Source organism: Ambystoma mexicanum, chromosome 14, assembly GCF_040938575.1.
Source record: "Ambystoma mexicanum isolate Mex_15411 chromosome 14, UKY_AmexF1_1, whole genome shotgun sequence".
Lineage (NCBI taxonomy): Eukaryota > Metazoa > Chordata > Amphibia > Caudata > Ambystomatidae > Ambystoma > Ambystoma mexicanum.
Genome location: NC_090940.1, coordinates 82,919,233 through 82,940,927, shown reverse-complemented (window position 1 = coordinate 82,940,927; position 21,695 = coordinate 82,919,233). Strand labels below are relative to the sequence as shown.

At 49.4% G+C, this 21,695-nt stretch overlaps 1 long non-coding RNA gene across 1 annotated transcript in view; it reads right to left on the bottom strand.

Moving 5' to 3' along the window:
- LOC138527246 (uncharacterized) overlaps nucleotides 1–21,695 on the bottom strand; it is a 216,642-nt gene that overhangs the window by 190,776 nt on the left and 4,171 nt on the right. The window contains exon 2 of the long non-coding RNA XR_011283826.1: nucleotides 19,892–19,963. This is a non-coding gene — a long non-coding RNA (uncharacterized lncRNA). The remainder of the gene's footprint in view (nucleotides 1–19,891; nucleotides 19,964–21,695) is intronic.

Sequence of the window (21,695 nt, the reverse complement as noted above, 5' to 3'; positions counted from 1 at the left end):
CTCCGAACAAAATCGGAGTCGACAACACCCTGAACGAGGCGAGCAAAGAGACGCCCCTGTGGATCCAAGATGGCGGCGACCGTTGCGATCCCAAGTGCCCCCTTCTCGACGAGCTAACTCCCAGCTCCTGGACTCGCTCTCGGCCCCCCGGAGGAGACACTGCGGAACTGTGCAACGCCGCGACCTGCAGACCACGGACCGCCGACTGCTTGGAGTGAGCAGGGACCCTGCGCAGCGAGAGCCGGAGACGAGGGCCTCCTCTCGCTGCCCGACAACACAGGTGCTGGGCCCCACCAGTGATCGAACGCGAGGAGGAGGGAATCGACCCTCTCCAGAGGCACGGCTCTGGGGCCAGACCTCAACGGACTGAACCGCGGAGACAGGCTTGCGACACAGAACGACGACCCCCAACGCCGATAACAGTGAGTGGCTGCCTTGCGCCCCCCGCGCTGCTATGGAAATATAACGAGGGCACCAGCCCAACCGTCGGGGCCTGTGGGAAGGGGCACCATGACCAGCTGCCCTGCCCAACATAAGACATCCCTGATTACGGCGACACTGAACTGCTTGAACCACACCACAACGGGGCAAGACTCAACGCTGCCAGGATCACCCCCCCTAACATCACCGGAGGCTGAATCTAACTAGACGCGACAATAACGCGCGAAGAGGGGAGGCCCCAGCTCTGGTTCCTCACCGAAACTTAGTACCGGGATAGGCACCCAACGAACAGTGGAGGCTGGCACGGCGGCCCAGAGGGAAAGGATGTCTCCGCCTAGAACCAAACCGAAATCCATGACAATGGACACCTACACGACGGTCAGGCCTAAACAGCTGCCACAGTCAGACCCTATACCCACCGATGAACCATCACACATGGCAGCGGCAACTGGTGATACGCAAGTCCTTCAAGCCATTGCAGCACTCCGCGCCTCCATTGAAGGCAAGATTGACGAAATTAAAGTGGATATGCAGCTCATGCGACAGGACGCACGCAATCTGACCGAAAGAGTCAACGCCAATTAAGCCACTCTACAGGTCAGTCAATGTGGAGAACACCACAGACCTAAAGAAGCGAGTCCTAGATTTAGAACAGCAAGTGGCAAGGCTAGAAGCGCGATCCGAAGACGCAGAAGGCCGAGCACGGCACAATAACATCAGGATTCTAGGTGTTCCCGAAGATATGGAAGGCCCGGATCCCACAGAATTTATAGAGACAATGCTGCAACAAGAAATTGGCGCAGGAAATCTCTCGGAAGGGTTCTCAGTAGAACGCGCCCATAGATCCCTTCAAAAGCGCCCTCCACCAGGCTCACACCCACGCCCGATCATTGCTAAAATCTTAAACTTTCGAGACAGAGAGACAATATTGCACTACTCCAGGGAAGGAGGTGAAATCAAAAGACAAGACTCGTCAATCGTCATATACCCAGATTACACCCCCGCAGTACAGCGTGCCAGGAACTCATTCATAACAGTTAAAGCGAGACTCTGCAAACTTAATCTGAAATACATGCTGCTCTACCCCGCTCGCCTCAAAGTCCTTTACAAAGGGAAAGCACTCTTCTTGGAGACCCCAGCCGCAGCAAACATGTGGCTTGAGCACAATAACTTGGCGGATGACGGAGAGGAACCGCCAAGGACTAACAACGGATAAAGCAGGAAGCCACGAACGCCATCACCGGCCGTCAACTCCACACAGAGGTACAACTCAGCCAATTTAGACCGTAACACAACGATAGCAACATCGGGCAGAAGCACGAGGCACCACACACAACCACGCCAATGGGCGCCCCCCAAAAGAGATGTGTGAGTCAAATGCTTGCACGCAGCCCACACCGGAAGGCCTGGAGAGGCCCAGAAGGCTCGGGAGCCCCCGAGCGCTGCAAGTTCTACGCAACTGCTAGGGGCAGTTAACAGTTAAATGGTTTAGTTAGCTCATTCATTAGAATGACAGTTGAAATAGTTGATAAGTCTCCATGCTACATTATGCCAACTGCAGAGAGGGAATCGGGAGGAGAGAACAAGCTCCAGGAACCCGGGCGCATAGACAAAACTCCTTACCAGAAACACCCCGACCACGGCAGCCCGCCTGGAAAACTGCGACCACCACAATACCCCCCATGACATGGCGATGAGAATAAAAATGATGACATGGAACGTAAGGGGCCTCGGCACCTACCTTCGAAGGAACAGAATTAAGTCCTATCTACACAGAAAGGGGATAATGATAGCGCTCTTACAGGAAACACACTGCACTGCAGAATCCACCACCAAACTCCAGGAACACTGGGGTGGGCAGGGGTACGGAACTGCATACTCCAAGTACGCTAGAGGGGTCTATACCTGGATCCATCCCCAACTCCCATTTCAATTAAAGAAAGCAGTAAAAGACCCAGAGGGTATGTTCGTGATACTGCTCGGAAGCATAGAACAGCAAGAAGTTTGCATAGTGAACTGTTACCTCCCCAATAGTAATGTCCCAGCCCACCTCGATTCAATGTATGCTAGAGTCACACCACACAGAGATGGCCTTTTTATTTGGGGAGGGGACTTTAACTGCACCCACAATCCAGACCTAGACAGATCGCTACCCTTGCCTAGGACCCCATCAGCGGCTACGACCTCACTAAACGCAGTAACGGATAGACTAGATCTGGCAGACATATGGAGGGAGCTACATCCACAGACACGCACCTATTCTTACTACTCGTCCCCCCATGGCCTCCACACGAGACTAGATTACGTCTTCGTAGGAAGGGAACACCTACCCCAGATGGAGGAGGCACGGTACCTGGGTAGGACGATCTCTGACCACTCTCCGTTGGTGATAGAGTGGAACCATGCTGGCCCACGACCACCCATTCCCATGTGGCGAATGCCGGTGGAAGCCCTGAGGGACCAAGCTTTTAAAGACGAACTCCAGGACTCAATTGACAACTCCATAGAGCTAAATACAGGGAGTGTAGAACACGCGAGCACCATATGGGAAGCCCTAAAAGTAGTAATACGGGGTGAAATTATAACAAAGGCCGGAGGCGTGAGAAAGAAGTTGGAAGATGAACTAACACAAAGAGAAAGGGAGATAAAGAGGCTCGATAACAGTCCCTTAAGCCCACAACAACGGGAAAACAAGCTCAAAGCCCTTAGAGCCGAATGCACGAAGGCCTGGGATAGACTGGCCAAGTTTGACTATACCACCAGAACGAACCGAGCACACACGGAAGCTGACAGGCCTGGTAGGCTGTTGGCTTGGCTCTGCAGGAAAGAACACCCCAGGCACACAATTACCTCTTTACAGGACAAGGACAGCAACGTACATCAAGCCCAACATAACATAAACGACACCTTTAAAAATTATTATGCGCACCTGTACTCACACGAAGCTGAAATCCCCCTAGACCAGATAATGGGCACCCTAGACGAAATAGGACTACCCAGGCTCTCCCCTACACAAGCCGAAGCCTTAGATGCTGAAATCACTGCGGAAGACATAGCTGAGGCAATTAAGTCACAGGCTACATGCAAGGCTCCGGGCACTGATGGGTTGCCCTCAGAATTCTATAAGTCATACGACTCCTCCCTGGTCCCACTGTCACACAAAGTCTTCCTGGAAACATACGAGCGAGGTATCCTACCTGACAGCATGAGGGAAACCCTTGTGATCCCAGTCCTCAAGCCAAACAAACCGGCGGAACACTGCGAATCATATCGACCCCTAGCCATGCTTAATTATGATGTCAAATTACTGACCACAATTCTTGCCAAACGACTTTCCAGACTCATAGGCGATATTATCCACACAGACCAATGCGGATTTATACCAGGACGCAACACAACCATGAATTTACGCAGACTACAACACATAGTCGAACAAACAGACGCGAATCCCGAGCCCTATGCCTTGCTGTCGCTAGACGCCATCAAGGCATTCGATTCTATATATTGGGAATGGTTACTAGCAGTCCTACAGGAATTCGGTTTTGGTCCGGGATTTGTTCGATGGGTCAAAATACTGTACACCAGACCAAGGGCTCGGGTGAAAACTGGGAGACATGTATCAGCAATATGGGACATATGTAGGGGCACAAGACAGGGATGCCCGCTGTCCCCCATGCTTTATATCCTCGGGTTGGAACCCATTGCAATCTATTTCAGGAAACAGTTCTTTGATGCAGGGATAAGACTTGGCGGGACGGACCACATCATTTCGCTCTATGCGGACGATGTCCTATTGTACGTCAGGGATCCGCACCTTAACTTTCCAACCATGTTGGAGGTCCTCGACAACTTCTCCAAGGTCTCGGGCATACGATTTAGCAGAGCTAAGTCCTGCCTGTTCCCACTGGCAGGACTGAGAAACAGAGACAGGGAGGAGCTCCCCGCACTAGGCATACAATGGCAGACCACGACATTCCGCTATCTCGGAATCCAAATAATGCACACCGCGGAGCTTATGCATGAGCACAACACGGTGGCGGCGATACCCGCACTAAGCAAATCAATGAGCTTCTGGGCAAAACTTCCCCTATCAGTGATGGGCAGGGCCTCAGTAGTTAAAATGATTGTCCTCCCCCGGTTCCTTTACAAATTCCAGAACGTACAATACTACATCAAACCCAAGTTCTTCCGTCTGCTTGATTCAATCATTCGTGGCTTCCTTTGGGGGCAGACCAGACACAAAATAGCACACTCTACCCTAGTATTAACATACGCGCAAGGCTGTATCCAGCTCCCGAACCTTGAAAAATACTATGTAGCTGCTCAACTCAGCTTTGTGTCCAAATGGTTAGCCGACGACACCACGTCCGAGACACCCCTATTACAATCCATGATCTCCCCTATATACCTGAGAGAACTCATATGGGCCCCACAACATGACATACCCTCCATCGCTAACCTGGGGAGGCAAATATGGCAAAGGACGAAGGAGATAACCCAGCTGAAACACCTGTACTCTCCCGAAATCCCATTGATCCAAGACATGTGCAAATCAAGTACGGACCTACTCCACCTTAGACACTGGGAGAGGAAAGGTGTTTATACTTGGGGGGGGGGGGCTGTATGACGAAGGCTCCTTCAGGGAATTCGAGTCACTACAAAAAGAGGAGGACATACAAGCTGGCCAATTCCTCTGGTACCGCAGGATACGGGAAACGGCTAAGGAAAAATGGGACGTTTGGCCAGAGGAACCGGAGTCAGCCCCTCTTATAACGTTGTTATATAACCTGGGAGAGGGACAGAGAGCGGTCTCACAGACATACAGCCACCTCAGTGACATACCCAACCCAAAAAGTGAGACAATGAAAAAGAGATGGGAAACAGATCTGAGACGGGAACTCTCAGAAGGTGAATGGAACAGAGCACTAGCATACCCCAAAGCTGTGTCCAGAAACCACAGATTCCGATTTATACAACTGAGCATGCTACATCGGACATATCTGACCCCCTGCAGGCTAGCGAAAATTAATAAACAAAAGGAAGCTTACTGCCCATGGTGCAACGCAGACGGAGCAGATCTACTTCACATGTTCTGGGAGTGCAACAAATCACAATCCCTATGGATGAAAATAAAACAGACCTTTGAAAAAGCGGGTTCCCCCAACTACAAGTGGTCCCCCGAGGAGTGCTTTCTGGGAACACACCCCAGGCAAGCCAAACTCAAGCACTGGGTGAAACTCAAGGACTTGACCTGTATACTGGCCAAAAGACAAATTGCCATGGCCTGGAAAAAACCTGCAGGCCCGAATCATAAAGCATGGCGTAATGAACTAGACAGGTGGATTAACGCGGAAACAAGAGCATGGGAGGACAGCGTCAGCAGGTCAACTGACGAATCAAGCTCTACCTTGGAGGCATGGAAGGAAATAACCATTAGCATGCTTTCCTCCCCAGATGATAAACCCCCATGAATGGAAAAGGACCCGACCACACCGCGTCGCAGGAACACAACACCTATGGCAGAGACAGACACAGATCACGCCCAGCCCCTGAAACTTGGAGCCCCCCTCGCCCCCTGCTCCCGATATCCCACCATAGTGTTTGCCAAGACTTTTGAACAAGGAAGTTGAAACAAGGAGACAGTTAAATGTTGTTACGTTACTTTTTAAAAAATGTTACTGTTTATTAAGCAAGTATCACTATACCTGCGATTGAATGCAGGCCGAGAAGTTTTACTGTAAGATAACAAATGCCAATAAACAAATTTGAAAATAAAATAAATCCCACAGTATCTGTATTGCCATTGACAAATGCATGCATTGCATCGCAAATTGTCCAAGCTTTTCAGATAGTCCAACAAGAAAGGGCAGGGCTAAGTGGGCTAATTAATAAATACATTTGCTCTAGAATTTTCCATTAAGGGACCTTGGGCCTCATTATAAGTTTGCCAGTCAGGAAGCAAGAGAGCTGGTAAGCTCACTGGCACCCTTGTTTCCGGACCTGCAAACTACAGGTCTGCCTGCCGGAGCCGCTGTGGCCAACAGATCTGATCCTGCCGGGCGCAGTGACCACGGTAGGCAGAGTTGTTGTAACGGTGCCGGTGCTCCCGTATCCCCAATCCCATAGAGTACTGTAGGAGACTCTGGGAAGTCAGACGCCAGTAAATTATTACGGGTCTGGGCGGCAACCCGCCGGTAGGACCGCATGTCATGGTACTTCTCCACTAAAAAGGCTCAGATATTTTTCTGAAAAGTCCATAAAAGACTTTTTTATTTATTTATTTAATTTGTGATTTTGGTTGCTCCAAGTCCACCGTACACAACACTATACAAAAACGTGATAAAAACATGTCAAATTCATATTAATAAACCCACATCTTTTCTAAAAATCTATCTCATATAGAAGTTAAAAATTATACTACACCTTAATAAATAAAATCGCCAAAAGGGGTTACCCTTTACTATTTTTCTGGCAGATTGGCTACTGCTTCAGTGCTGTCATCCCTGCCTCTTGAAGAATCTTTAACACTGCAACGTGACTAATGTTTCATCTCCACTAGAGATTCGTGCACAAAAATGTTCAATATTTAGCGCTTCAGAGTTTTGTTAAAACGCCCCAAATACAAAGTTCTGACCAAAGTCAGATTTTGGTGTCATCCCTTCCCCGGATACCCTGTAGCACAACTACTCAACCTCCATCTGTAGGAGCTTGCACTTCTCATTTCTGAGTTCCATTCCCGCTCTTTTTGCCCTCTCGATCACTTCGATTGTGTTGCCATGATGGTCTCCTGCCCCACTTGCTCGATACCTTCTACAGTTTGGCCCATCATGCCATAGTCGGACTGGGGCATAACATTTTCTCTGGCACCAATGCAAAAGTGGGCCACAGTTGCAAATGGCTACTCATTCCTTTTGTGACAGACTGTTTGAATAGTACCCAAGGGGCAGTTTTTGGGATCAAATGTGATGCAAAATGTGCAATTTAAAGAATATTTATTCAGCAACAATGGTCAAAACAACTAGCTGCATGGTGAAGTAACTCATCAAACCGGCCCACATTGGCAGAAAAATAGCCCACTTTGACCAAAGAAATGGCCCACACTAGCATTTTGTGTTATTCGTCCGGGCATTGCCCTGTAGGCCAGTCCGACCCTGCATCATGCTCTAAAAGTCTCATGTGGGGAGTGACGATGCAAAAGTCATGCCAGAGCACTGGCAGACAGTAAAAGTCGTGATGAATGCCGTGGGCGAGTTGGGCTTCTCGGTTCCATGTGTTAATATCCGTGCAAAGATATCGCTATATTTTTGAGGCAATATTGACCCATGGACCCTGCAGGGGACACCCCCACAAGCCCCACATTATTTTAAAATGTGCGGGGGACACCCCTGCAACCACTGCTCGCTACGAAATATCCCCCCAAAAATATCGCCTATGGCGAGACAAACAGCCATGTGTACAGCGATATTTTTGGTGGGGATATTTTGTAGGGATACCGGGCTTCTCATGTAAGTACATGACACCGCCCCAAAGGGGCTTGAGGCGACAAGGCATAACAGGGCGCAGGGGCTGAGCCCCCCCCCACCCAGCCTGCTGCCTCACTAGTGAGGCACGGGCAGGAAAAGGAAGTGGAGCCATATACCATGGCCCCTATATATGGTACCTGCGCAGGGCGAGTGGCTTCTTTGCATGTCCGCTCCCTCTGCAGCAGGATTAGCGTGAGTAACTTTGCTGAAAAAGTTGTGGGAGACATGACATCTAAATGAAAGGGGCCCCGGCCAAAATGAGTGGGGCACAAATGCTGATTATCCACCTAAGAGGGAATGACCTGGCCCAGTTGGGTAGAGGTGTCCTGGTGGGTGTGATGTTCCGCACTATCTGGGCGTTGAGCAAGACCTGGGGGCTTGCGAACTGATGTGGTCCGAAATGATTCAGAGGTTTACAGGTAGTGAGGCTGAATCAGTTGCAGGCGTTGAAAAGTCCAGAAAAAAGCCAAACGAGGCAATGTCAACATTTTGCAAGTGGGCTGGTCTCTTAACAATATGGCATTATTAGAGAAGGAAGGGCATTATGAGAAGGACGGGGTTCACCTGTCGGATATGGGTTGGTACCTGTTTTGCTGAACTTGGAGGACGCCCGAGGAGGGCGAGAGCGTGATTAGTAGGCCACGTTTTCTGCAAGAGTGGGGGTGGCAAAGCGGCGGAAATCCCTTCTTGCTGTGGCAGTAACTCAGGCGATCGAGCAGTGCCTAAACTATCCTCCTCCCCGGTAGGTAAGCACAGCGGGGGGACGCACAGTATAATGAAAAAGGGAACCCCCTGTGGTTGTCAGCTTGGGCTGGTGGAAAAGAAAAGCATAACGGCACTCCCTATAGCCATCAGCGGGGCCGGCTCATGTGTATTGCCCAGACCGAGGCTCTGAGAGGTTCGGGGAGTGGTGGCCTAAGTATGTTGGAAGGGAATGGATAGGTAATAGAGAGCTGACTGGAAATAAAAGGAGGACCAGATAAAGGTGAAAAGGGGTGCCAAGGAAGGTGTAAACAGAAAGGTGCTGCCGATCGTCTGGGATTGTAATAATGTGATAGTGTGAAATGTTTATAAATAAACTGCAGCCTTTTTATGCCACAAATGAGGAACACTGGTCTGACCTCAGTTATTTAGCCAAGGGGGGCTACAACGGGGTATCTGCCTTGACAGGTGGGGGGCGAGCAGTACCCGACTGCCCATGTTATGGTATTTGGTGGTAAGTTATGGTCAGTGAATCAGAATTCGGTTTGTTCGACCACAGGGTCACCATACTGCAAACAATATAAACAGTACAAACACATTTAAAACAATGACAAAAGGCTTCCATCTTAAACTTTAACATTCTTTCCCATCAAATTTTAGAGAACTTCTTTTTGGTTCTACGTTATAATAACAAGGAAAAAAAACGAGGCCTAAAGCAACACATTTGATTTAATCTAATCGAATTTCGATTTTTGTCTCCTTTCCCCCCCACATTTGTTCGCATTTAAATGGGGGGAGACCCCCACAGCCCCTCCCCGACCTAACCCCATCTATGTTTTAAAACAAATGCAAAAATCCAGCAAAAATTCAATTAAAAACAATTTGTTATTTTCGGCCTCGTTGTTTTGCCATTCGTTTTTTTAAGACGCAATACCTTCTTTTTTAGGCACCCATTTCAGACATATTGCAGAGGATCACAGCCACTTTGCCACACCACAGTTCCTCGCAGTCGATCCTCGTGCCTCCCCCCCATCATTTTGTAGCACCTCCTCGCGCGCTCTCCACTTGCGCAACATCTGCAATTCATTCACAGGATCTCCCTGCTGGTCTCACCCTCATGAACCAACATCCATGCCACTCCTAGGGCCTCATGTCCCATTTTGGGAGGCTTTTCTCCCTCTCCGGGTGCTCGTTTGGGCCTCTTTGCCAGCCCGTGGATGCACGCTCTGTTTCGCCTGTGGGGAGCTCTCACTCTCGCCTTCTGCCCTCTTCTTCTTGTACTTGTTTTCATGGGAGATAACACTGCATGACCACCATATTTGTAATCTTTCCCAAGGGATACCCCTACCAAGAAAATCTGGATTGAAAGTGCATTGCTACTGGATTTTGCCAAACATTTAAATCCTCTTTAAATTCTCTTTAAATGCAGAAAATGCAATTGTATTCAGAGGATTGCATGTGGCTTCCTTTTGGCTTAATGCACCCAAAATATGTTAATTAGTAATCCTCAGTGGAATGCAATCCCTAAACAATCCAATCCCCAAACAATCCACTAAAAATCCACAAGCAATCCAATCCCCAAACAATCCACTAACAATCCAAAACGAATGCAACCCCAAAAGCAATGTATTGCATTTGGCTTCCTTTTGGCTTCATGCACCCGAAATATGTCAATTAGAAATCCTCCCTGGTAGAGACGATTCAATCGGAAAACAATCCTATAAAAATCCCAACCATCCAAAAGTGATTACACTCATTGGGTCTTAGTAGTCATTTGGGTACAATGACAGGAAAGTCAAGCAAGGTTAATGGGATATTATGTATTAAAAAAAAAAAGAAAAAAAAAAAAATTAAACACGTGCTTTTTATTCAAGTGTATTTATTAAAAGAGGCAAAATGGGAGGCCACCAGGGGGCGCACAGGTAATGGCTGCCTGAACGCCGTGCTCCCGCTGAGGCCAGGCCGTTTAAGGGGATTGAGCCCCCCCGGACCCTCCTGGCGGATTTACACAGCTGGATTGGGCTGGTGACCCCCCCCCCCGGGACCCCCCGCTCGAAAGAGCGAAGCTCAGAGACCCTGGAAAGATAGAGTACGGGCTGTGACGGAGGAGCGGCGAAGAGAGCACCAGCCTCGGCGCCAGGAGAGGAGGAGCGACCGGGTGGGTGAGCCTTGCCAGGAACCCGGCCTCCTTCATCCATCCACTCCCCGCCCCCGCGGGGGGAGCTCACGATCTCCGGTCAGCGGCCCCGGAGCAGGATTTGGGCTCTCACCAGCAGACAGAGAGAGCATGCAGTCCCGGACCAGGAATCCGGGGCCTGGCAGTCGAGGTAGCGGGGCCCAACGCCCCACGGAGTCTGCCGAAGTGGTCAGGTGGCATCAGGGCGTGCTTGGGAGCGGAGGCCCCCTGCGACACACCACGCAGCGGATCTAGTGGGGCCGTGTCCGACACCCCCTCGCAGCCGCAGCCCCCCCCACCTGAGTGGGCCCATCAAAGGCCACACGAACCCACGGAGGGCCCTCACAGGGCAGTCAGGCCCACAGCACAACAGTGGAGGGGCCCCAGGGTCTCCACGGCCTGCATCCACAACAAAGACAAGCGGAGGGACAGTGATCACCCGCGCCGGACTCAGGCAGGTGGTGGCCCCTGGGCCCACCCCCAGGGCGTGTGCCCGCCTGCCATCACCCAGGAGGAGGAAGAAGGCATCAGACAGAGGCAGTGGAACGGTGCCGGCGGTCCCCCAGCTTTGAAAAAGTCTGCCAACCTCGGGGAGAGACCCAGGTGTGAGGCCCCCACCCGGTGCTGGTGGGGCGTGTGTCCGCCTGGAAGCTGTCCCCCCACGGAGGGACGCCTACCCCCCACGGGCTCCCCCGAGACACCCCAGTCTGGACACCATAGGGGGGCCTGGAGGAGTCCCCCCAAAACCCCCGGTCCGCTCCAGACCCCTCGGTGGGCACACCGGAAACCATATGAGCTGGCAAGAGGCCCTGCAGGCATACCGCTACAAGGAGACGGGGAGTAACATCAGTGGCCCTACCCGCACTGGGGACATGGCCCAGCCAGAGGCCTCGATGCAGTCCACGACAGCGATGGAAAGGGGCTTCGCCTCAGGGAAATGAGATCAGACATCGGTCAGAAATTCGAAAAGATGGACCAGAGGGTGGACAAGGTCGAGGACAGGCTCCTACAAGTGGAAACCAACCAGTCGACATCAGCATCCCAGGAGGTTCAAATTGATATGAGGTTAGAGAAGAGGGACGAGGAAAGGGCCAGGCAGATGGACGACTATGAAAACAGGGAAAGGAGGAATAACCTTAGAGGGGGAAACGGAGAGAGACTTAACCCGAGTGGTGAGAGACATTATTACCCTCCTGTTTGCAGAAGAGATGACCACAGAACTTACGTTCGATCGGGTGCACAGGGCAGGGGGAAAGGCGGGGAACCCTAGGTCAGTCCTGGTCTGGTTCCACTACTACACGGAAAAGACTAAGGTTCTGGAGGAAGCAAGGAAGGCAGGGGCGATCACCTACAACAACGCCCAGATCACGATTTTCCAAGACCTCTGCGCCTACACTTTGGCCAAACGCAGAATGTGTCACCCCCTTACGCAGCTATTAAAGGAGAAGGGGTGCGCTACAGGTGGGGGTACCCCTTCTCCCTGGCCTTTGAATATATTGGCCAACGGACAATGCTGGTCACTGAAGAGGACATAAGGGGAGCCATCCAGGATTATGTGGTGGAGCCAACCCCCCGCAGGGGCCCAGTCGGCCCGGAGGCGATCGATGTGGGCGTTTCGGCCCAGTCAGGTGCCAGGTGAAGGAAAACCAGCTCGAGGAAATATAAAAAATGGAACACTCCGCCACCCGCAATGGAAGGAGAGCGTATAGACTTGGAGGGCTGACGATTGGGGTACCTCGACCAGAAGCGGATCGGGAAAGGAAGTTCTTGAGGCTTCACTGAATGCAGAGTCCCATTGAACAGCAAGTATAGTGGGGGCAACCGATGGGACGAAGCAGTGGGGAGGGAGGGGGCTCAAAGAAATGGGCATTGTACTGCATGCCTGGCTGAGGAGGGCAGGCTGGTGTTCCGGCCAAATGTCAGCAATGGCTGAACTCACTGGCTGGACGCCGGGAAGGGGGCGGGGGGTTACGAGTTGGTTGGGGTTGTTCTTTTAAGGAAAGGGACCGGGGGGCAGTTGGGGTTAAGTTTCAGGCCCACCCGGGAGGGAGGAAGGGGGAACCAAAGAAAACAAGAGGCGAGACGAAGGGAGCGAGAAGGGAGCAACGATGTGATGATGTTGACCAAGAGAGAGGGAAACCTAGATTATGGCTGATAGCCTGCCGGCCCTGGGAATGGGTACCCTGAACGTGCGAGGTCTGAACACCCCCACTAAGAGATCTCTGGTTTGTAGAGAATTCAGGAAGGCAAAACTGGACCTGCTTTTCTTGCAAGAGACACATTGAGCACGAGGGAAGGAACCCAAAATGAGGGGGGGGAATTGGAGAGGTGCTCTGCGCATCTCACAAGACTAAGAAAAGGGGGGTGGCCATCTTATTAGCGAGGGACGTTGGCTTCGAAAAGGAGGCCATGCTAAAAGACCCCGAGGGCCGCTATCTGTTGGTAAGGGGATCCCTACAGGGCACCCCCCTAACTCTTGCGGTGGTCTACGGGCCGAATGGGGGTCAAGCTCAATTCTGGGAAGAAGTGAGAGACAGGCTCAAAGTTTTCGTGCATGGAACGGTGGTGGTAGGGGGAGACTTCAACATGGCCCTGGACCCATCCACAGACAGAAAGCGGGTAGGCCCCCAAAGCATTAGGTCCGCAGATGATGCCATGGCACGAAACTTCCAGATGGTTAACTCAGAACTGGGCCTGGTGGATACAATCCCGTCCCCTAGGACGGATGACCCCTCATTTATATACTACTCTGCCATCCACACCTCGTACTCCAGAATTGATTACATTCTGGTGGACGAGACCCTCCGCCCATATTTCTCTGGCCACATTGTCGACCCAGTCCCCTGTTCGGACCATGACATGGTCCGCGTCACCATAGCGGAGGGACGGCGCAAAGTCCGCAGAGGACGCTGGAGGTGTAACGATGCCCTATTAAAAGACGAGGTCCATGATCAGGAAGTGCTAGATGCCATAATGGAATTCTTTGAGCTTAATGATAACGGGGAGGTTGGCACATACACACTGTGGGACGCCTTCAAGGCAACCCTACGAGGAGTTTTCATCAAAATAGGAACCCAGAAAAAAAGGGAGAGGGAGGCCCTGGAGAAGACCTTGAGAGAAAAAATAGCCCGTCTCCAGCCGGGGGGTCCACCGATCAGCCTCTCGAGCGCGACCGGGTGGCCGCCCTAGAGGACCACAGGCTCCAGCTAAAGATCCTCCTCCTACACAAAACAGAGAGGAGCCTCCAGCTGGTCAAGCAAAAATATTATGACAAAGGGGATAAAGCAGACAGGATCCTTGCCTGGAAGCTGAGGGAGGTCCAGAGAAGTGGAATGGTGAAGGCGGTGAGGAACGCCCAGGGCTAATTGGGTTATGATACTCCCCACATAGGAGAGGCCTTCCTCCAATACTACGAAAAATTATATGCATCAGAATATGACGGGGCGGCGCCCAGATAGAGGACTTCCTGAGCTCCATCCAAGTCCCGGCCCTAACGAGAGAGATGTTGGAGGGGTTGGAGGGCCCCGTCACCGAGGAGGAGATAGATAACATGATTAGTGGGATGAAGGTGGGTACTTCCCCCGGGGAGGACGGCTTCACAGTGTATTTCTACAAAAGGTTCCACTCCACCCTAGCCCCGCACCTGGCAAGGGTTTTCAATTCCGTGTTGGAGGGGGGCATTCTCCCCTCATCCATGATGGGGGCCATAATAGCAGGGCTGCCCAAGGAGAGTAAGGACCCCGCAGAATGTCCTTACTACCGCCCTATTTCGTTGTTAAACATAGATGTAAAGATCCTGGCCAAGGTGGTGGGGAGGCGGCTGGAAGGGATAATGCCGAAGCTGGTCCATGGGGATCAGGTGGGTTTTATAAGTGGAAGAAAGGGGTCGGACAACATTCAGAAAACGATAGACCTGCTTCATTACGCCCATGAATCTGAGCTCGAAGCATGTGTCCTCTCCTTAGACTCAGAGAAAGCCTTCAACAGGGTTGAATGGAGATATATGGAACTCCTCCTCCAAAAAATGGGCTTCGGGTCACACATTGGGAATTGGGTACCCACACTCTACAGAGCCTCCACAGCAAGGGTTCAAGTGAACGGGAAATTGTCAGAGTCCTTCCCCCTCTCACGAGGGACAAGGCAGGGCTGCCCACTCTCCCCCTTGATATACATCCTTACGATGGAACCACTAGCCATAGCGGTCAGAGCACAGCCGGATATCAAGGGGATTAGAAGAGGTGAGGTAGAATTTAAGCAATCCCTGTTTGCGGATGACATCTTAGCCTACCTGGTAGATCCCGGCTCCTCGCTCCCCCCCTTTCTGTCCTTGGTGGCCACATTTGGGCGCTTTTCGGGGCTGAAAATTAACACAACGAAATCGGTACTGCTCCCAATGAGAGCGCGAGACCCTGAGCTAGACCCCCTGGATAGGTTCAATGGGATTGCAGTGGGGAAGGTCTCCATACGTTACCTGGGCGTCCTGCCTACCAGGGACCTGTCGAAACTCACCACCACCAACTATGACCCCATAATGGCAGGGATCACATCAGACCTGAGGAGATGGGGCAAGATGATCCTGTCTTGGTATGGCCGGATGACGGCTGTAAAGATGAATGTTCTGCCACGGCTTCTGTACCTCTTTACGGCGCTCCCAACCAGCATCTCCGAACAGACCTTTAGAGACCTACAGAACGCAGTACGAGATTTCATATGGCAAGGGAAAACCCAGAGGACTGGGAGGGCCACTCTAACCCTAACAAGGGAGGAGGGAGGGTTTGGGTTACCAGATTTTCTTCTGCATTTCCACGCCGCCCAGCTGCACATCCTCCTGGAACATATGAAAGAAGGGATGGGGACTTACTGGTCTTATTTAGAGGACATGGATGCCCATCCTCCGAAGGTTCGGGACCTCCTGTGGGCCCCGCGCAAGACAATCCCGAGACACCTGAGAACCCACCCGACCTTGGGAGTTCTTTGGGAAATTTGGAAAGAGGGCCCACAGACCGCTTACCTTACTTCATGGCCGTCCCCGATGACCTCTCTTCGGGGCCATCCTTTCAAACTGTGTAGTCGGGGGTTCCGGAGCTCCCAGACCTGGTCAGACATGGGAATGGAATGGGCGGGGCAGTTGTTCAGCGAGGGAGAGTTTCTAGCGTACGAGGAACTAATGGACGCTCTCGTACAGGGGTCTCTTTCCATCTTCGAATACCTCCGCCTCAAGGGCATCCTCTGCGACCAGTCATGAGGTCAAAACCTGAGGAGACAGTTGACCCCCTCCGAGAAGCTCCTGGACACGGCGACCTCAAGAAAGGGGGCTGTATCTAGAATGTACAAAATTTTGAACACTGTCAACCTTCCGGGGAGGAGGAGTTTCCGCTCATTCTGGAATGACCTGGCAGGAGAGGATATTTCAGAGGATGCTTGGTCAAGGATATTCAAAATTGCTTTTCACAGGAACTTATTCACCTCGGACATGGAGCATAATTTTAAGATTCTGCAGGGGTGGCACAGAGACCCAGTGAAATTGTCAAAGATGTTCCCAGGGGTGTCACCAAGATGCCCAAGGGGATGCGGCCAGGCAGGCACTAGGAGCCACATGTGGTGGCACTGCCCAAAAGTCCAAGACTTCTGGGGGAGGGGGAGGGCCTGGATTGCAGAGGTATCAGACGAACCTCTCCCACTACACCCTCTAATGATGCTGCTGGGCCTCCCACCGGAGGAAACGGAAATACATAGATACCCAAGGATGTTGGAAACAATGTTGAGGGCAGGTAGGGTGGCTTTGGTACAGAAGTGGAAGAGCCCGGAGACCCCCTCCAAGGAGGACTGTCTGAAAAAAGTAAAGAACATGTTCCTGATGGACAAACTGAGTGCAATGGTGAATAACGACTCTGGTTCATTCCTAGCAAACTGGTATGGGGTGCAGCAGACCTCGGGATGAGACGTTCACTAACACCAGGACGATGCCCGGAAGTGAGAGAGGGGTGGCGGGGCCAGAGATGTGCTGTAAACAAACCGAGTACCCACGGCCCGGGGGATGGCGGCCTCAATTCAGCCGTCAAAAATGGTCACCAATCACATCATCTCCTAAGTACAGGAAACGAAGAGAACATTCAGTCTCCCAAGATCAAAGTTCTTGTTTGGGCGCGGGGATTGGGGGGAGGGTCGGTGTTGGGGTGGGGGGATTGCGGGGGAGGGGCAGGGGTTTAATGGGTCAGCTGATTATATACATTTAAAATCTGCATTGACCCTGTTTGTAACAATAAGAAAATGCTAATAAAACCAAAGGTTTTTAAAAAAAAGAGACAAAATGTGGTTCAACCTGAAAGTGTACAAGCGCACAAGCATGACTGTAGCAATCCCAGAACTGGGTGCTTTACAATTAGTGGACATGCATGGATCAAAAAACAATACCAGCCAGGGAGTCCAATGTGGACCCAGTCTAAGCCCAGGGAGCAAGGGAGTCATATGGGGACCCAGCCCAGTGACCAAGGGAGGAGGTTGGGGCCCCAACTCAGGGAGCAATTGTGAAGGAAGTACCCAGACACAGCCCAGCTACCAAGGAAGTCCAGTGGGGACCTAGAAATCAACCAATAAGTCACATGGAGACCCAGGGCAAGCCTAGAGAGCAAATGAAGTCAGGTGGGGACACAGCCCAGGGAGCAAGGGTGAAGGAGAGGGGAGAACACAAAATCATGCGTGGGAGAAAGGGGGAAGAGGGTACCCAGCCCCAATGCAGGGAGCAAGAGGGCCCACAGGGAGAGAGTTGGGGGAGTGGGGGGCCCAGGCCGCAAGGGAGTTTCCCTGAACCATCCCAGGTAGCAGTTTATAATACAATAACTAAATGTTTTGAAAAATAAGACACATTTTGCATTCCTTAAGTTGCAAGTAGACTTGCGTAGAAATTCAAGTAGGGTGCCTTCCACTTCAGTCGGTAGATACCAATTTTGTTTGGCAGTGCTTTTCAGTACTCAACAGCGGAGAGTTCTGCAAAGTCCATTTCTGTTACTTTAACGGATACATTCTGAAATGTAAAAAGGAAGAATTCTGTAGAAATAGTTTTAAAAGCGCTAGCAAAACTCACCTAACCAACAGGTAGATCTTGAAAGGAGGTGCTCAACAAGCATTATAACTTTCCTGAAGATGTGCCTCGCACAAGGATGCATGGATGAAAGGCAGCACAGTAGACAATTTGCACTGTACAATCTCCAAATAAATATATTTAACGTGTAGAGGAGCAGCAGAATGCCTCTGCAGGAAGCCCCGCCCCCCCACCTCCTCTATGTTGGAAGCCCGAGATTGTGCCATGCTTCACACCAGCAGTTGTGACCATACCCTGGAGAACATTCGAAAAAAGGAACCCCTGAGAAAATGCATTCCCGAAGAGACAACACTGAGGGAGAAACTCCCTGAAGGAATATGAAAAAGAGTGAAAGAGAAGCTGGTGATGTCACAAAAGACGAAGCGTGACACCCTGAGAATACTGGCTGAAGAAAATATATGGACCTTATAGAAACTGATGACAAAGTTAAGAATCAAGTAAACTTTCATATGCGAAGAAAAGATTGCACGAGTGTGATGCACTGCAGAAAATGCAAGCCGTTCAAAGCTTTGGTATAAAGATGTGATTTTTTTGTGAAATTTACTGAGAGCTCAAGCAAACGTCTGTTGATGTCCATTGTAACTCCCTCTTTTAGACAATTGATATTAAAACAAAAACCTTTGCCTTCTTCCTGAGTTGGTTTGATTATTTGGTGTCGGAATTATTCTGCATCCCATCCATTGCATGCGGGTTATACAAAGGGCTCTGAGCTCACATCTATCTTCTAAATGCCATACATACCTTTTATAGCTTCTTGTAGATGACAATCCAATGTTAATGTTCCCTTTTCTTCCATTTTGCTACATTCAATGACCAAATTGTCTTCTATTTTCATTTGTGTTTATGTTTGTCTATTGATTTTCACGAATTTGGCCTTTCTGGACACCAACGTGAATGGTATGTTACCACATCTATCTTACTCACTTTTGATTATTCGTTTTGGTGAAATGTACTAATTGTGGCCTCAATATGGATAATGGGGTAATGGTTCCTCATCATGACTATATCCTTGGGATGGATGTGAAATATGTGAATTAATGGACTGATGATGAAAATATGTAAACAATATGATATTTTGTTTGATCAAAAATGTATGAATTGTGTAAAGTGCTTAGAAGCCCTGAGGACGGACACAAGTCCGAAATGCATTGGCAAAGAAAGTTCTTGGCACTATTGAATTAAGGAGCGCCTTTGCCTTATAAATAAAGCAGAAGATGAGAATCTTCAGAATTTTACACAAATTGTGATTTTGACTTTCATATTGATGTGAAGATTACTGAAGGAATTTAAAATTTGACCAACTCCATACGGAGAGCTAAGAGTGAGCCCACCTTGGATCAGATTAACTTCTGATTCTTCTATTTTTCAGCTTCTGATCAAATCCATTCTATCGCAGTACATTGAAATAGAAGCACAAACATTAATATTACACATTCTAATAGCAACAAATGGCACTTCTTACTGGGCAATGAAAGTCAGCAAAAAAAAATAAAAACTTCACTTTAAAGCCTAGCTTATGCCTATGATGGCTTCTAGTTTGACACAAATTGTTTCATTTTAGCTGGATAATCAAATTTATTAAACACCATTTACAAAAAGCTAGTATTCACCTCCGACATGGGGTCAACCTGTACTTCCCCAGTTCGGGGACCCAGATGAGCCCCAGGCGTGTAGTCATGAGTTCACCAGTTCTGACTTTACTTTTACAAACCAGTGGCATCTGCGTTTAAAAAAAATTGTGAATCTGAAGAGATCCTCATTTCCACACCGCTGGGTTAATCTAGGAGTGCAAGACCCTGCACGCTAGCACCTGAAGCAGAGCAGAAACATCCTAAGAGCTGCTCGCACCCCAGGCAAGTCACTGGGGAAAGAAATGACCTAATGAGAACATTGGCTATCAATGAAGTGCATAGTAAGGGCAGAATGACATTCACCACGGTCTCTTACCTGGAAGCGGATACACTCGCATGTGGGAAAACTGAACGCAGAGTCGCAATTTCGTTACTCGCTTCAGTGGGACTGTGGAGACAAGATTAGAAAGTAAGTTTGTTACATAGCGACATCAAGACTTCACTATTCTATTGGTTGCTATAATAACTTGTCAAAACAATGTTCTTTGGAAAGGAAACCGAATGCATGCGCTTTTATGCTTCAATATTATTCTAAATATGAAAACGTTAAAAGTGTGCTTCCCTATTAGCAGCCCTGCCCAGCAGTGAAGCCAACCTTATCATCGTCAGAAGTTTGCGCATGTCTCCATAGCAACTAAATTATGCAAAAGGGTTCCTGGAAAAACCCTATTCTGCCCAGGAATGCTCAATAGTAAACAACAAAAAAGTGAACCGGTTAAGAGCTCAATCCCCTCACTATTCATTCACCATTTCAATCTAGCAGAACAGAAGCACCACACCTAGTTGTTTTGGAATACTTCTGTTTGTAATTGATAACACACAGTTGCTGATGGTTTCAAGGCTGAACATCATCCATTACAAAGTAGAGCAAAATCAAATTGCACAAAAACATAAAGACAAGCGCAAATCCTTGTACGTACAACTATATTGATAACAGGATGCTATTCCTGCTGTCGGTATGTCTGAGAAAACTACAGGGGTCAATACTTAGAAACAGGTTAAAAAACGAGTATACAGACTGTTGCCAATACATAAACAGTGAAGAAAAATGTGACAGTTCTCATTTGTGTCTCCTCTGTGTTTATTAGGTGTCCAATGTGACTGCTGCATATGAGACACTACGGGTCCCATTATCCCCTCCCCCTCCTGTGTGGACACCTGTGGCCACTTAAACCCACAGGTAAGTTGTGTCTTCTATTCATTCAACAGACACTAAATGATTTAGTCATACATTATAATCATACATGAGCAGCCCCCTCACGCTCTTTCATTCCCTTTTTCAGCTTGACTTGAACATCTTGACAACATTGTCCGCCCCGTCCTGACGAAGGCCATAAGAATAAACAGCCTAGACAGCCCGTGTATATGGCCGAAACACCCTGGTGTAGACGAAACTTTCTTTGTAACCACAGTGTCACATTTTTCTTCACTGTTTATGTATTGGCAACAGTCTGTATACTCGTTTTCTAACCTGTTTATATGTATTGGCCCCTGTAGTTTTCTCAGACATACCGACAGCAGTAATAGCATCCTGTTATCTATATAGTTGTATGTACAAGGATTTGCGCTTGTCTTTATGTTTTTGTGCAATTTGATTTTGCTTTACTTTGTAATGCATGATGTTCGGCCCTGAAACCATCAGCAATTGTGTGTTATCAATTACAAACAGAAGTATTCCAAAACAACTAGGTGTGGTGCTTCTTTTCTGCTAGATCGAAATGGTGAATGAACAGTGAGGGGATCGAGCTCTTAACCCGTTCACTTTTTTGTTGTCCATAGCAACTAAGCAAAGCCACTAACAAGCCGTGTTATGCAGTGGCTCAGCTACTAGTTGCTCGTAAATTCCGTGAGCCCAAACGACTTAGAGGACCCTCTGTGAATGAAAAGGGGATACACATATGGACACAAATGCTTCAGAAGAACTCTGTAAACATCGCATATACACATATGAAACCATGTAGATGAATGGGCAAAACGGATACATGAAAACGTGTACAGGGAGTATGCAGGGGTATGTATGGGTTAACATGCTGATCATAAGTATTAAGGAACATGTGTTTCTCATATTTCTATATTACCTATGATCAGCATGCTTCTACGTGCTTACAATGTTGGTAGAT